Genomic DNA, 14380 nt, shown 5'->3' on the forward strand with positions numbered 1-14380 from the left:
ACACGACTAACATTTTAAAACCTGAATGGCACATTATTAAAGTGCTGACCAACTACAGCAGGTACTATCTACAGTTATGCCACACTTCTTGGGTGTTTTAAGACATTAAGCCAAGGGCCAGCACACCAACTAAAACAGGTTCTGAAGTATTTTGATCTTTTATTAGTTAGGAAACATACAAGATCTGGGTGTCTTTTTTCTTGTTGGCTAAATTCCGTACAAGATCCGGGTGTCTATTTTCTTGTTGTTGTTATTTTCTCCCTCTATCCCCCAGCTTTATCAAGGTATAGTTGACAAATAAAATTGTAATATATTTAATTTGTACAATGTGATGATTTGCTATACATATACATTGTGAAATGATCACCACAATCAACTTAATTAACACATTTGTCGCTTCACATGGTCACTGGGTTTTTGTTTTTTGGTTTCTTTGGTAAGAATGCATAAGGTCTATTGATACACTCTCAGCAGATTTCAAATATACAATACAGAATTATCAACTATAGTCACCATGCTGTACATTACATCCTCAGAACTTACTCATCTTATAATTGAAAGTGTGTACCCTTTGATCAATATCTTCCCCAAGGCCCTGGCAACCACCATTCTATTCTCTATGAGTTAAAAAATTTTTTTTCAGATTCCATTTATACCATACAGTATTTGTCTCTTTCTCAGGCTTATTACATTTAGCATGATGCCCTCCAGGTTCATCTATGTTGTTACAAATGGCAGTATTTCCTTCCTTTTTATGGCTGAATGTATTTTATGTATATACACACACACACACACACACTCATATATGGAATGGGAGATATAAATCCCATATATAGATATCTTCCATAGATTATATATGTCTTCCACATTTTCTTTATCCTTTCATCTTTTGATGGACACTTAGGTTGTTTGTATATTTTGGCTATTGTGAGTAATGCTGAAATGAACATTGGAGGGCAGATATCTCTTTGAGATAGTGATTTCATTTCCTTCGGATATATACCCAGAAGTAGGATTTATGGATCATACGGTAGTTCTATTTTTAATTTTTTGAAGAACCTCCATACTGTTTTCCATAGTGGCAGTACCAGTTTACATTCCCACGAACAGTGTATAAGGGCTCCCTTTTCTCCACATTCTGGACAATATTTGTTATCTATTGTCTTTTTGATAACAGACATCCTAGTAGGTGTGAAGTGATATCTCATTGTGGTTTTGATTTACATTTTCCTGTTTAGTGAGGTTGAACAGCTTTCATATACCTTTTGGCCATTTGTATGTCTTCTTTGGAAAAGTGTCTATTCAGATCCTTTGCCCATTTTTAAATTGGATTGTTGTTTTGCTATGAGTTGTAAGAATTCTTTTATATTTTGGATATTAAACCTTTATTGGATATATGGTTTGCAAATATTTTCTTCTTTCTTGTTTCCTTTGCTATGCAGAAACTTTTTAGTTTGATGTAGTCTCATTTATTTTTGCTTTTGTTGTCTGTACTTTTGATATTGTATCCAGAAAATTACCGCCAAGACCAATATCAAGGAGCTTTTCCCCTATATTTTCTTCTGAGCATTTATGGTTTCAGGTCTTTTCCTTAAGTCTTCAATCCATTTTGAATTTATTTTTGTGTATGATATAAGATAAGGGCACAATTTCATTCTTCTGCATGTGGATATCCAGTTTTCCCAGCTCCACTTACTGAAGAGGCTATCTTTTCCCATTTTGTGTTCTTGGTGCCTTTGTTGAAAGTTAGTTGACCACGTATGCATGGGCTTGTTTTGGGTCTCTCTATTCTGTTCCATTGATCTATGTGTTTTATTTTTATGCCAGTACCACACTGTTTTGCTTTCTATAGCCTTGTATGATAGTTTGAAATCAGGAAGTGTGATGCCTCCAGCTTTGTTCTTCTTGCTCAAGATTGCTTTAGTTATTTGTGATCTTTTTTGGTTCCATGCAAATTTTAGGGTTGTTTTTCTATTTCTGTAAAAAATGCACTGGCATTTTGATAGAGATTAAATTGAATCTGAAAATTGCTTTGAGTATTACGGACATTTTAACAATGTTATTTATTCTAATCCATGAATATGGGCTACCTTTCCATTTATGTGTGTCTTCATTAATTCCTTTCATCAATCAGTGTTTTATAATTTTCAGTGTACTTATCTCTCACCTTCCTGGGTTAAATTTACTACTAAGTATTTTATTCTTTTTGACTCCATTGTAAATAGGATTGTTTTCTTAATTTTTCTTTTGTTGTAGGTATATAGAAACACAACTTAGTTTTGAGGAGCTGGAATCTTAATCTGTTTGGGCTGCTATAACAGAAATACCATAGACTGGGTAGTTTATAAAAAACAGACATTAATTTCACATAGTTGTGGAGTCTGGGAAGTCCAAGATCAAGGGGCTGGAAGATTCTGTGTTTGGTGAGAACCCACTTCCTGGTTCATAGACAATGCTCTTTGCTTTGTCCTCACATGGTAAAAGGGGTCAAGGGAGCTTTTTGGGGCCTCTTTTGTAAGGGCGCTAATCCCATTTATGAGCGATCCACCTTCATCACCTGGTCACTTCTCAAAAGTTCCATTTCCTGATACCATTACCTTGGGGGTTAGGATTTCAGCATGAGAATTCTGGGGGGATACACATATTCAGTCCATAGCACCGAGCAAGCACTATAAACATAGAGCTAGGTAAAGCAATGCTTTTATTACTTGACTTTATTGTTTTGTATGTTACCTCAGTGTATTTATTATGGTATATGTTCTTTATGTGATATGTATACTTATGAATATTTTAGATTTACTTTTATGTTTGTGTCTGTGTAATCTGTTTCAAAAGAATTCCATGAAGCAATAATATGTTGTATTATGGTGAAATGTTTTTACAATAAATACATTTTGATAGAGTGTTTAGACCAGCAGTAAATTAGTACATTTGAAAGTAAAATATAATCACTGGCTAGAGTAAGAGGGAAATATTGGTATTATGTGCAAAAACTCATTCTCACCTATGTTTTCAAGTCAATATGTGTATGTGTTTATATGCATGTATATTTATGATTGACTGGTGGTTTGGGAGTTTCTAATTGCATGTCTTTAGCTGGCCAGGATCAAGTCTCTGAGTTTGACAAACTCATGTAAAGAAGCATTTACTAGGCAATGTACACGACAAGTGTTTGCTACACAACCTACTCTGCTCTGGAAGACTTAGTCTTTGCCTTGAAGATGCTTGAAGTTGTTTCCATGACAGACATGCGTCCAGTTAATGGAATATAAGGCAGCCTGATATAACGACTCAGATGTAAAGCAAAATGGATACTTGTAATTGGCTGAACATTTCAGCTCTCTTGTTTGTTTCATAGCACTCTAGCAAATGAAGATAACTTTACCAATGGTGTGTAACTCTGTACTTTATATAGAGCTGATTTTTAAGAGTACATTTACTAAATTGGATTATTCACTAAAAAAAATGTTTGTACCTTGTAAAACAAATCTCTTGTATCAGAGCTACTTGTAACTTTGATTTAGTGAGCCCTTTAGCATATTATTTACTGTAGGAATTTTACATATGAAGGTATGATGTAATTTGTTTCTTTTCCATAGAAAAGAATCACTTTTTCTAACTAAAGTTATCTCAGGAAACTCCATATTTCTAGAATGCATTATGCTTATGCTGGGTTAGTTATTTTAATGTAAATGAGGGTTAGTTATTTTATTCATGATTTTTCTCAGGTAAGGGGAGGAATCTAGTTTTTTAAAAGACCGTGTGGGCTGAAAATGCTATGTTAATTAAAAGACTCAGTCGTAAATAACTTGAAACAGGTATCATGATCACTATTCCTTCTGTCTCTGATGACACATATTAAATGTTTGTTTGCTGGCTTGTGTTATCATTTTTGGTCAGATTTTCTTAGTAGCAAATTACTTTTTGTTATTTTAGGCAGCAAAAGGAAGGGGAAAAGATTTACACATGTAAGCCTTAGTAAAATCTTATAACATTTCAAACTCTGCTGTGATAAGGAGAAAGCTGTTAGGAAATTTTTCTTTGCCTGGAATGGAAACAATGTTACTTTAACAAAAAAGAAATTAAGAATGACTTGTTAGGGGATTACTTATGCCTAGGAGTGCACTAAAGGTTATGGGGGAATCAAAAGTAGCGGAAGACATTCGTAGTACCCTAAAGAGCTGTTTACTTGAGTAGATAAGATTAAGACCTATGAAAAAATTGAGTACTACAACAGGAAAGCCCCAGAAATGCCAGTGCAAAGTTTAAACAGCACATAAACCCTCATCATATGTTGGTCCTGATATATATATAGGTATTTCCTTTACCTATATAACTCAGCACAACTGGACTTCCACCAGCACATTAAAGCCACTTGGTTTTATGTCGAATGTTTTTGTTTGGCGTTAAATCTAGTGAAGCAGCAAACCATATTAACTCTAAAGTCGGGCAAGAGAAAATCGTAAATTCAGAAGATGACAGGGAGACCTTTGAACAGGTTGGGGCCAGTTTCTTTGGCGAAAATCACCCCAAGGTTTGCTTCAGGTTCCAAATTGAGGTGTTCAGTCAGGAGCTAATCCATCCTCCCTGGGCTTTTGGAGGCTTTTTGGCCTTTGCTGATGGGAATTTTGCCTGGGAAAGGACAGAGGAATGGGGCTTAAGCTGATTGGAGTATGTAGTCACTGTCAAGTCCGGGAATGTCCAGGAGAAAAGATGAATAATGCATTGTGCCTTCCTTGTGAGGGGGTCTTGCCAGCTCTGGCCCTGACCCTAACCCTTTGAGGGGTCTCACTGTTCAGTCTCATGCACCACTCCAGAGCCCAAGCTTTTTTTTTTTCTTCCTAGTATGCTTCATGCTAATGGTGCCAATTTATGCCTTACACAGTTTCTTCAATGATTGGATCAGTTAGGGCTCTGTTTACTGTGACTGAAACCCCAAAACATACTGGCTGAAGCAGAAAAGGGGCTTTTTGGCTCTTATAACCTACAGAGTCAGAGTAGGGCTGATTTCTGGCCCAAGCAGTGTCATCAGAACTCAGTTTCTTTTCTCTCAACTTATCTCAGCCTTCCCTCTGTTGGCTTAGACAGATTCTTCACTCATGAATACAAAATGGATGAGCTACTTCAGATTTGACACCCTTTCAAAACCAGGAGCCAACAGTGATTTCTTTAAAATGTCTCACTGTATCTTATTGGCTTCAGTGAGGTCTCATATCATCTCTGAACTAATTTCTGTATGTCTGGGGATGGAACAAGCTTATTGGCTTAAGACTGAGAGGCATTCTGCATTCCTTGGTTGGATTCCCACCCAAAGCATATAAGTTAGAATGTAGACGAGGTAATGTCTGAGAGGAAATAATAAATCCAAACATTAGCTAACTACAATAATAACTGAGCTTATTATTAATATTATGGTTGCAAATTCTATTCTGATCACCCATGATTAATAATAATATCTGTGTGGTTATCTAAAAAAAGTAGAAGGGATGGTGTGCATTTGACAACAGTAAGAGCCACAAATGACCACTGTAATTTGGTGTCCAAATATTTTTGGCCAACAAATGTTCTCAGAAAGTATATAGTGTACTGATTAAAACAACATCTACAGCCAGCATGGGTATATGGTCATGTAGGCCTGTGGTTAGAGTGCTAGAGTATTTGTATATTTTGTGAATGAAGGTCAATTTTGAAGCCAGAATTCCATAATTGGGCATTGGTGGTAAAGGATTAACTAAACCCCTTCTCCTTCTGCATAAGATTTCAACCTTTGGTTAATTCTGTAGCTCTGTTCTCCTGGAAACCTGAAAATAATAAAATGTCAACAGTATAGCCAAGTAACATTGCTTAGGGTAGAAATGACCCTTGGCTAGTAAGAATGGCCACCTGGAAGTAGGAGAGTTTCCTTGGTAAGGCCCTGACTCTGTTCTCCAAGAGGAGGTGTTTATCCATTCTGCCCATGGCCCTGGCTCTGTCCTCTGGGAGGACCCCTTGTCAAAGTGAGTAGTGAGGGGTAAGCCCGCATTGGTAGCTGTGCAGACCTTGTAAGCCATTTCCTAACCATCTTATTCCAGAGTCCAGAATCTTACTGGACCTACAGGCGAGAGCTAAATAGCCTCCCCTGACTGGGGTGAGTGGGCTGTTAACGACAATATTAACAAAGGTTCCGCTTTTGGTTTCCAAATGCTTTTATAAACATTAGTGCATGCAATCCTCAAAACAACACCACAAATTGAGGATTTGGAGGTAGTGAGAAAGGCCATTAGGAAATTCAAGGTGAATTACTACAGCCCCATTCACACAGCAAGAAAATACTTCATGACTTGCTTCTGCTTTATGGGTCCACTTTTTATTAGGCCATTTTGGGGGCCAGTAATTCAGCCACTTCAGGTTGTTAAAAGTCTGACTTGGCCTCAGAATTGATGAGACATCCATCTCTTCCCACCAAACCAATGACATTTTTCTGGCAAAGGAAACTCATACTGAGAAGCCATATTCAAGTCTGGAACACCTGATCCCACCCTCTTCTCTCCCTTTTATAGAACCATAGATTTCAGTTATGGAAAGGCTTATAATATTGTTATACCGCCATGACTTTCACTCCATCTTCCCCAGTGGCTGAGGGTTTCATCAGAGTGCCTTCAGAGGTCAGATCATAGCAGGTGAGATGGGGCATGGGGTTGAGAAGAGCTCATCAAACTTGGCTCTGGGCTTCTTACCCCTCTCACCCAGGGCAGCCCAGCTTTGGTCTGTATCATTAGAAGATAGGGTTCCACGACTAACAAAAAACTTGAAAACCATGGTTATTAGCTAAATCCATCATCTCTGCAGGTGAAAAACTTGAGGCCCAGAGAGGTTAATTGATTGACCTGATGTTACACAGATGCTCACTGGAGGAACTGGCATTAACACTTGGGTTTCCTGAATCCCAGATCAGTGCTCTTTACACTGGAGTGGCTGCCTGTTACTTCCCTTGGTGTGGCATGTGGCCTAAGATAAAGGGTGGGAGTCAGGCTCTGCGCATGACTGAGAGCATGGATGACTTGGGCAGGCAGCTTCACATCTTGCTCTTGGCCTCCCAATTCCTCATTAGGTGAAGCAAGAATAATCCTGGCTTTGCATCAGGGAGGGGATGCTCTGTGCATAGCTGATGGTGCACCCTGCTAGGATCTTGGCGTCTTTCAGGCATTTTATCAGCCCCCATTTACCAAGCCACTGCCTGAATTCCTTCTGCTATTTCATCTCCCCATCCCCCATGCTGCTGGTTAACAATGCCATTTAAAATCTCAAGTAGGAGGGGACGACATAATTGTCTCATTAGATTTGGGGGTTTTAGAATGTTGTTCTTCCCCAGAGTTGTGCAGATAGTGTGGATGTATGTAGGTCAGCTTGATTCTCTCTCTATCCGCGGTCTGAGAGTATTAAATATGCAAGAGATGGCTGCTTTGTCCATGTCTCCTTCTCCCCAGTTCGCATCACATAATGTTTGTTTCTGCTCAGGAGTGGAAAGAAATGATTGCTTTAGATTTGCTTTTCTTTTACGAACTACAGAAATACCTCACTATGTCTTATCTAAATGTGGCTTTTCACAGTTTCAGCTTTTGTCGGGGGAGGGCTGTGAGTAATTTCCTCCTGTGTGTCTCATTGCCCCATAGAGAGGAAAACAGAACCCCAATGTTTGGAATGCCAATGATTTGGGAGTTTCTAGCAGGTCTGCCATTTGTTCCAACTACCAGGTTTGGTCCCAGAAAAAGACTCTTGCATTTTGGCTCTGAGTGGTAGGGGTTCTCTGCATGTCAAAGGAAGGGGCCCGAGAAGTTGAAGGTGATGTGGTGTGCCCCCTAGATTCTAAACCTCCTTCCATGTGCCTATCCAATGCTCAAGTGAGAGCTGGGGCTAGTCTGCATGAGAAGGTTCTGTGTCACGTGTCATGTGTCTGGGTTGGTGTCCATCAGTGGAAATGATTAGGACAGACTTTGTTGGTAGGAGTTTGTCCATATTCTGAGAATTAAACCCTATTTTCTTTAGAATTAGAGTCACTTTCTCAGCTGTTTAGATTCCATTTTTAATTTTTTTTCTGTTCCTTGCTTTGTTCTTTTCATCTTTGACAAATGAGAAAAATTCTTTTTAATAACTTTTTAAAAAAGTAATTGAAATGCTGTCCAGAGAGGAAAAAGTAATCAAATTGCCTAACAGAGAAACATTGTCCATTTGAGTTTTTATTTGTTTTAGTACTAAATCTAATTCCCCCCTCCCCTTTTTCTAAGTGTGTAACAACAAAGTAGGAGGTTATTTTTATTTTTTCCAAAATGACTTCAGGGAAATCCCTTTTAAACCTATGGATTTTAGCCCAATGAGGGATCCTCTTCCTTTGATCTAAATTTTGCATATTGTCTGTTTCTTACAGGGCTTCCGTATTGTCTCAGGCTCCACTGGAAATGCAGCAAGGATTCCTAGCACATCCCAGTTGCCATAGCAACAGCAGTCTTTCCCATAATGAGCTGCATCATCTGAACTGATGTCACAGCATCATGCAGCAGGTCAAACAAGGCATCTCCTAGTATTGCATCCTACAGATGTGCTGTAAACATCAAAAGAAGGCGGTGGGAGCAGGAGATGGTGAGTGTTAAATGTCTGGGCCTTAATTTTATGGCTGTTTTCTTGGTTAGTCGGTGTCTGCTAAGGCGGTGATGGGGGGATGTTGTCTGCTTAAAATGGACTAGGGAAAGAAGGGCTGTTTTACCTAAATCTGTTTTCAGGCTGCTGGGTTAAGACAAAGGCCTATAAGAGTCATAGAGGGATCAAAATATGTGGAATTATTCTTGTTCTATCTCTGCCTGTTATTTTTAGTGTTCTCATGGAATTTTTCATAAACATAAGATATTTTTCTATTGCAAAACCCCAAATAGGCTCTAAATTGAGCAGTTCACAGTATTTAAAGATTGTAAAGATACCTATTTCTTTTTTATGGGGAGAGCTCATTGGTCCCCTATTTGTTCTTGTGATTTATGAAATATTAAGTGATTTACAGTAGGAAATTCAGTATTTACCTCGGTTGGGTTTCAGTTTCTTCATGGCAAGGAACGAATGCTGAATAAGCATTTGACATAGCCCTGATGTGAAAGGGGATCTCTTGAATGTTCAAGACAGAATTTTTAAAAAACATAGAGACCCAAACAAAATGAAATTACTTGAGCCTATTGATTTACATGGTAGTCCTTCGACCCGTGTCCTTCATAGTTAGTTGAAAGACTGCCACAATATTTTTTCATCTCTAGCTAATCCTCAAAATAGCTGGAGTTATCTGCAGGCTGACTTGTAACAAGTCTCCTCTCTGCGGCAGTTGCAGTGAAGGGTAACCCTATGGAGAGCCTCTGCAAGTGGCAATGGTGTTGCTACCTCTTGCTTAACTTTAACCAGAATCTGATAAGATGAATAAATAGCAGAGTCCTCAGTGATTGTGGCGAATACAGATCTCTGGGCTCAGTCATAACCTCAACTCAATTCTGAAACTCTATGTAAACACGTACGGTGCTTATTTCAACTCCTAGCTCTGTCTTTAGGCCTCTTCATTATTATTTTTTTTTTTTCTAAAAATTATGACCTGACATTATCAGATAAGGAGCAGTGAGTTGTCTTTTGTTTTGGGCAATGGATTTCCCCGGTGCAGCTGATTGCTACTAAGGGAAGGAAAGGAGGAGGTGCATGTCAGTCCAATGGATCAGTGTGTCCACTTGGGATCAGGGAGTGGTCTTTGGCTCACTGCTGCCAAGCTGATAGTTTTTATTTGAAAAGTCGTACAGGAATGAATGGCAACCCTTGAGTTCCTCTTCTTTGAGGCTGTTTATTGAGCCTAAAAGAGATGTATCACAGGAAGCAGGAAAAGCAATACCTCTTGCTAGCTTGGAGTGATTTGTTTTTTTTGTTGTTTTGTGGGGTTTTTTTGCACAGAGTCGAGCCTATTGGTCCCATTAGGCGCTAGCTGGGATGAAAGATCTTGGATTTAATTAGTTTGTTTATACACATCACACACATGCTGCTCTTGGTCCTTTAAGTTTATGTGCCTGACATGCAGCTGTTTGGGATGGGAGAGGTCAGCTCAGCCTGGCTTTATCGCAGGCACTTAGGAGCATGGGTTCATTGCCTGCTTTTTTTATGTCGTAAAATGTGAACAGAAAGCTCTGCTGGGACTTCTGGGTGTGAATACAGCTAAGTCAGAAGCTCTAAGGTGACAGGGAGGAGTGCTAGATGGTGATGGGGGAGGGGAAAGTGCGTCTAGTGGCTAGATTATGGGTCTGGAGAAAATCACTCAGTGGCCATTGGAATTCATTTAAAGTATTACCTGCAAGGAAAAGCAATGAAGAAAGACTTGCTTTGGTAACATAAATTGCTAGGAATAAAAATAACCAAAGGTAGCATTTTAAGGAGTTTCCTATTTGCTTAATTTTTGTTTCTTTTGTCTAACAGTGCTCTCAGCTGCTTCATCATGGGTGATTTGTACCATTACTGGAAGTCGCAGAAGCCAGATTCCTTAAAGGCAATGATAGGAAAAGTGGAGTCATGCTTTGAGGGTGGGGAAGGCGCTGGAGGGTGTGGGCTGACGCAGTTATCTGGTAGAATCTCCTTCCAGTTTAGAGGAGCCTGTGATCTCTCCTCACCTCTGCAAATGTTCAAAATGCTTTTGTAGTTCCCCAACTTTATGCTTTTGTGCTCTTTTTGCTCTAGGAGAACAAAGCCCTAGTAACGGGAGCTGTCATCCTGGGTGCTCGTTTTCTTTGCAGAGGGCCACAGCCTGTGCTGCTCTCTGATTAGCTGTGTGTCTTAATTACTGGCTAAGGCTATTTCAGTTGTCTTAGTTTAATATATCCCCAAGGGGTGGATGGGGTGTGTGTGTGTATGGGGGAAGGGAGAGATTGCTCTATGGCTGCATTTTGTGGTGTTTCACTGAAACTTTCTAGAATTTAGAGAATTTTGTTTCACAGTGATTAGTGAAAGATCATTAAGATCATATTTATTGTGTGGCCAAGTTTAGACCATGGAAGCCTGACAAGAAACTAACTTCTTCCATGCTTTTGGTTATGGCTTTCTTCACTGAATTACAAAGGTACAAAGAAGTTAATTCTTTGTAGATAACTAGGCCATGGTGGGGTGATAAAAAGAAAAATCATAGTAACAACCACAGCTCTTATTTATTCAATTCTTATTATGTAGTGGCACTGGGCTAAACATTGTATGTAACTTATTCAGCCCTTATAATGACATTATGAGATAGAGAGTAACAATCTCATTTTATAGGAGGATTAAGTTATTATTATTTACATTTTACAGAAACTAAGTTTTAGCCAGGTTACCAAATTTGGCTAAGGTCATATAGTTAATAAGTTATTGGACCAGGATTCCAAATCAATGTGATTTGACTGTGATGCCCACCTGCTTACCCACAGTCATCTTAGTTTTAGAACATCTTAACTGTGTATACCATAAAAGCAGTCGTCTTTACTCTATCAAACTCACCCCACCCTTCTCATTGTAATTGGAAAATCAGATTTCATACGTAGAATGAAATCTCATTTACAGCACTAAGATCCATTTTACTACAGGGATGAGCATGGATCTTGGTCAGATCCTACTCTGATCCCGGAGATTAAAGTAATGCAGACTTGATGCTCAGACCTTTTGCCAGTACCCTTGCTTGACATATCTTTCTAGCAGGATCTGAGGATGGGAAACGCTACACGAATGAGTGTGGGCATGATGGAGTTGTAATAAAAGCAGGTCTTACCTGAGTCAGTAATGATTCAAGTTTGTTGTACCTGTCTTACCAGCTACATATGTAGTGCTCTGCTAACTTTAAGACATTTGAATTCCTTGCCAACACCAGCAAGGAATAGAAGAGTAGACTTCTCTTACAGTCAGGAAGGTGTAATCCATCTCATGGGTTAGGAAGATAAAAGAGAGTTATTTTGCTGAGTATTATCAGTGGCTGAATCTAAATGCTGCCTACCTCTGACAAAGTACAAGAATGACCGTCTCTGCAACATCCTGGAAACCTTGTGTTTGAGGAGAGCTGCTATAGTCATCTCTGCATCATCTTGCCCATCCCCAGCTATCCACGCCCAGTGTCATTATTGGGCCATAAGGGCTGTTCTTTGTTTGACTGTGGGGCTAATGCACACACTGACAGCACATTGATATTGATTCCGGTATGATGAATACTTAGAAATATTATTCCACAGAGCTCATTAGCCATTACTAGGTTCTGGGAAGAAGTTAATCTTTGTCCCAGCCTGTTTCAATGAGGCCCAAGCTCGTGTCTGCATGAGCTACAGGAATTAGAGGCTGACCAGAAAGCAACGGAGTTGCTGGGTGCAGTGACCACAGGAGTTAGGCTCTATTTAGGGAATAAAAAAGCCAGTGGAATTTAGGGAAGTTGGTAGTCCTGCTACATGTCTCAGGTTTCCTTCTATTTCCAATCCTAGAAACAGGGAATGATAACTTGTTTTGATCCTATGTATTCAATTCAATTTAACACCTATTTATTGAGTATCTACTATGTGCCAGGCAATGTTAGGAACATAGCAGTGGGACAAGACAGATGCAGATCTCTTACCCCACTGCATTCTAGCGGCAGGGGTGGAGGTGCAGAGATAAAAATAAACAGATAAATTTACAGTGGAATAATTTATTCTCTTTGATGCTGTAATACTATTTCCATTTACTTCTATTCCAGAGATACACCCATTATCTCTGCACATATGCATATATGGTCTACATGTGGAGGTAAAATTGCTGCATTGAATAATAGGTTTGTTTTTTCTCTTACTTTTTTATATAACATTCATTTTTATTTAACAGCTGCCTTCATTAGATATTCATTGAAAAGAGGTTTACTGTAAGCAATAGGTGCGGGAAAGAGGTTGAGCATCTAGAATTGTTTTATATCAAACTTTCAATACAAATTAAAAAATAAAAATTATTTTGTTCCAGTCAGCAAAGAAAAATAAACTGTGGGCACATCAGACTAGGAAAGAGGAAATGCAATGTTAAGTGAAAAAAAAGGGGAGCAGTGTGAACTAGCAGAATAGTTCAGTCCAAACTTTTTAAAGATCCTGGAGTTGTTTTCATTTTTCTGCCTTGACAGGCTTAAGTCCTGTGATTTTTGCTTGATTTCCATAGAGCATCTCCATCACTTTGGCTTTGGTGGAGCCAAGTCGCTTTGGTTTTTTCTTCTTGAGTTTGGATTAGAATCTTGCTGGCTGTGAACAAAGCCAATTTGGTGATTAGCATTTTGTTTGTATTAAGCTATTCTGAAAAGTATAATTGTAATTAAACAAAAAGCACATGTCTGTCTCAATTGACATAAACCTGACATATAGAAATATGAAATGTATATGACAGATCAGTTTAAGGGTTTTTTTTCATTTTTATGAAAGATATTTTTAATCTTTAAAAACTGTCCAGTAAGCCCTCTAAATGGAACATTCCAGCTAGCATGCTGGTAGAGGTATGTGCCAGTCACCTCCAGCTACAAGCAGCCTATTTATTCACCCTAGTATGCCTTACAAACGTCACTTTAAATGGGAAGCATTTGTCTAAACAATCATATTAACTAATGTATTCAAAACTATGATTGTGGGACTTCCCTGGTGGTCTAGTGGTAGAGTCTGTCTTACAATGGAGGGGATGTGGATTCGATCCCTGGTCGGGGAACTAAGATCCCACATGTTGTGGGGCAACTAAGCCCGTGAACTGCAACTACAGAGGCCACGTGCTCTGGAGCCTGTGCGCCACAACTACGGAGCCCACGCGCCACAACTAGAGAGAAGCCCATGTGCCACAATGAAGACCTGACATAGCCAAAAAATTAAATAAATAAACATGAACAAAAAACAAAACTATGATTATATTTTTTAAAATGTTATTTATTTATTTTCCTTATTTGTTTTTGCTTTTGTTTTCTGGCTGCCTTGTGTCTTAGTTGCAGCACTCGGGATCTTTGTTGAGGCGTGCGGGATCTTTTTGTTACAGAGCGCGGTCTGCTCAGGCTTTTCTCTAGTTGTGGCGTGTGGGTTTTCTTTCTGTAGTTGTGGCGCGTGGGCTCCAGGGCACGTGGGCTCTGTAGTTTGTGGCACACGGGCTTAGTTACCCTGCAGCATGTGGGATCTTAGTTCCCCGACCAGGGATCAAACCTGCGTCTCCTGCTTTGGAAGATGGATTCTTTACCGCTGGACCACCAGGGAAGCCCCTCAAAACTATGACGCGTGTGTGAAGGATGTCTGACTTGTGACAATCACTTGTGGATTGACTGTTCCTCTTTGATGGCAATTGCACATACCCAACTCGATAGATGGGCCACGAATGGGAAGGTTTTTCAGGGGAGTAT

The 14380-nt window shown here is 39.3% G+C and overlaps 1 protein-coding gene across 1 annotated transcript in view; it reads left to right on the forward strand.

Annotated features, from left to right (window-relative positions):
• AKAP6 (A-kinase anchoring protein 6) overlaps positions 1–14380 on the forward strand; it is a 569716-nt gene that overhangs the window by 91260 nt on the left and 464076 nt on the right. The window contains exon 5 of the mRNA XM_024742005.1: positions 8405–8616. The gene's annotated coding sequence lies outside the window, so the exon portion shown is untranslated. The remainder of the gene's footprint in view (positions 1–8404; positions 8617–14380) is intronic.

This window comes from Neophocaena asiaeorientalis, unplaced genomic scaffold, assembly GCF_003031525.2.
Source record: "Neophocaena asiaeorientalis asiaeorientalis breed wild unplaced genomic scaffold, Neophocaena_asiaeorientalis_V1.1 scaffold83, whole genome shotgun sequence".
Taxonomy (NCBI): domain Eukaryota; kingdom Metazoa; phylum Chordata; class Mammalia; order Artiodactyla; family Phocoenidae; genus Neophocaena; species Neophocaena asiaeorientalis.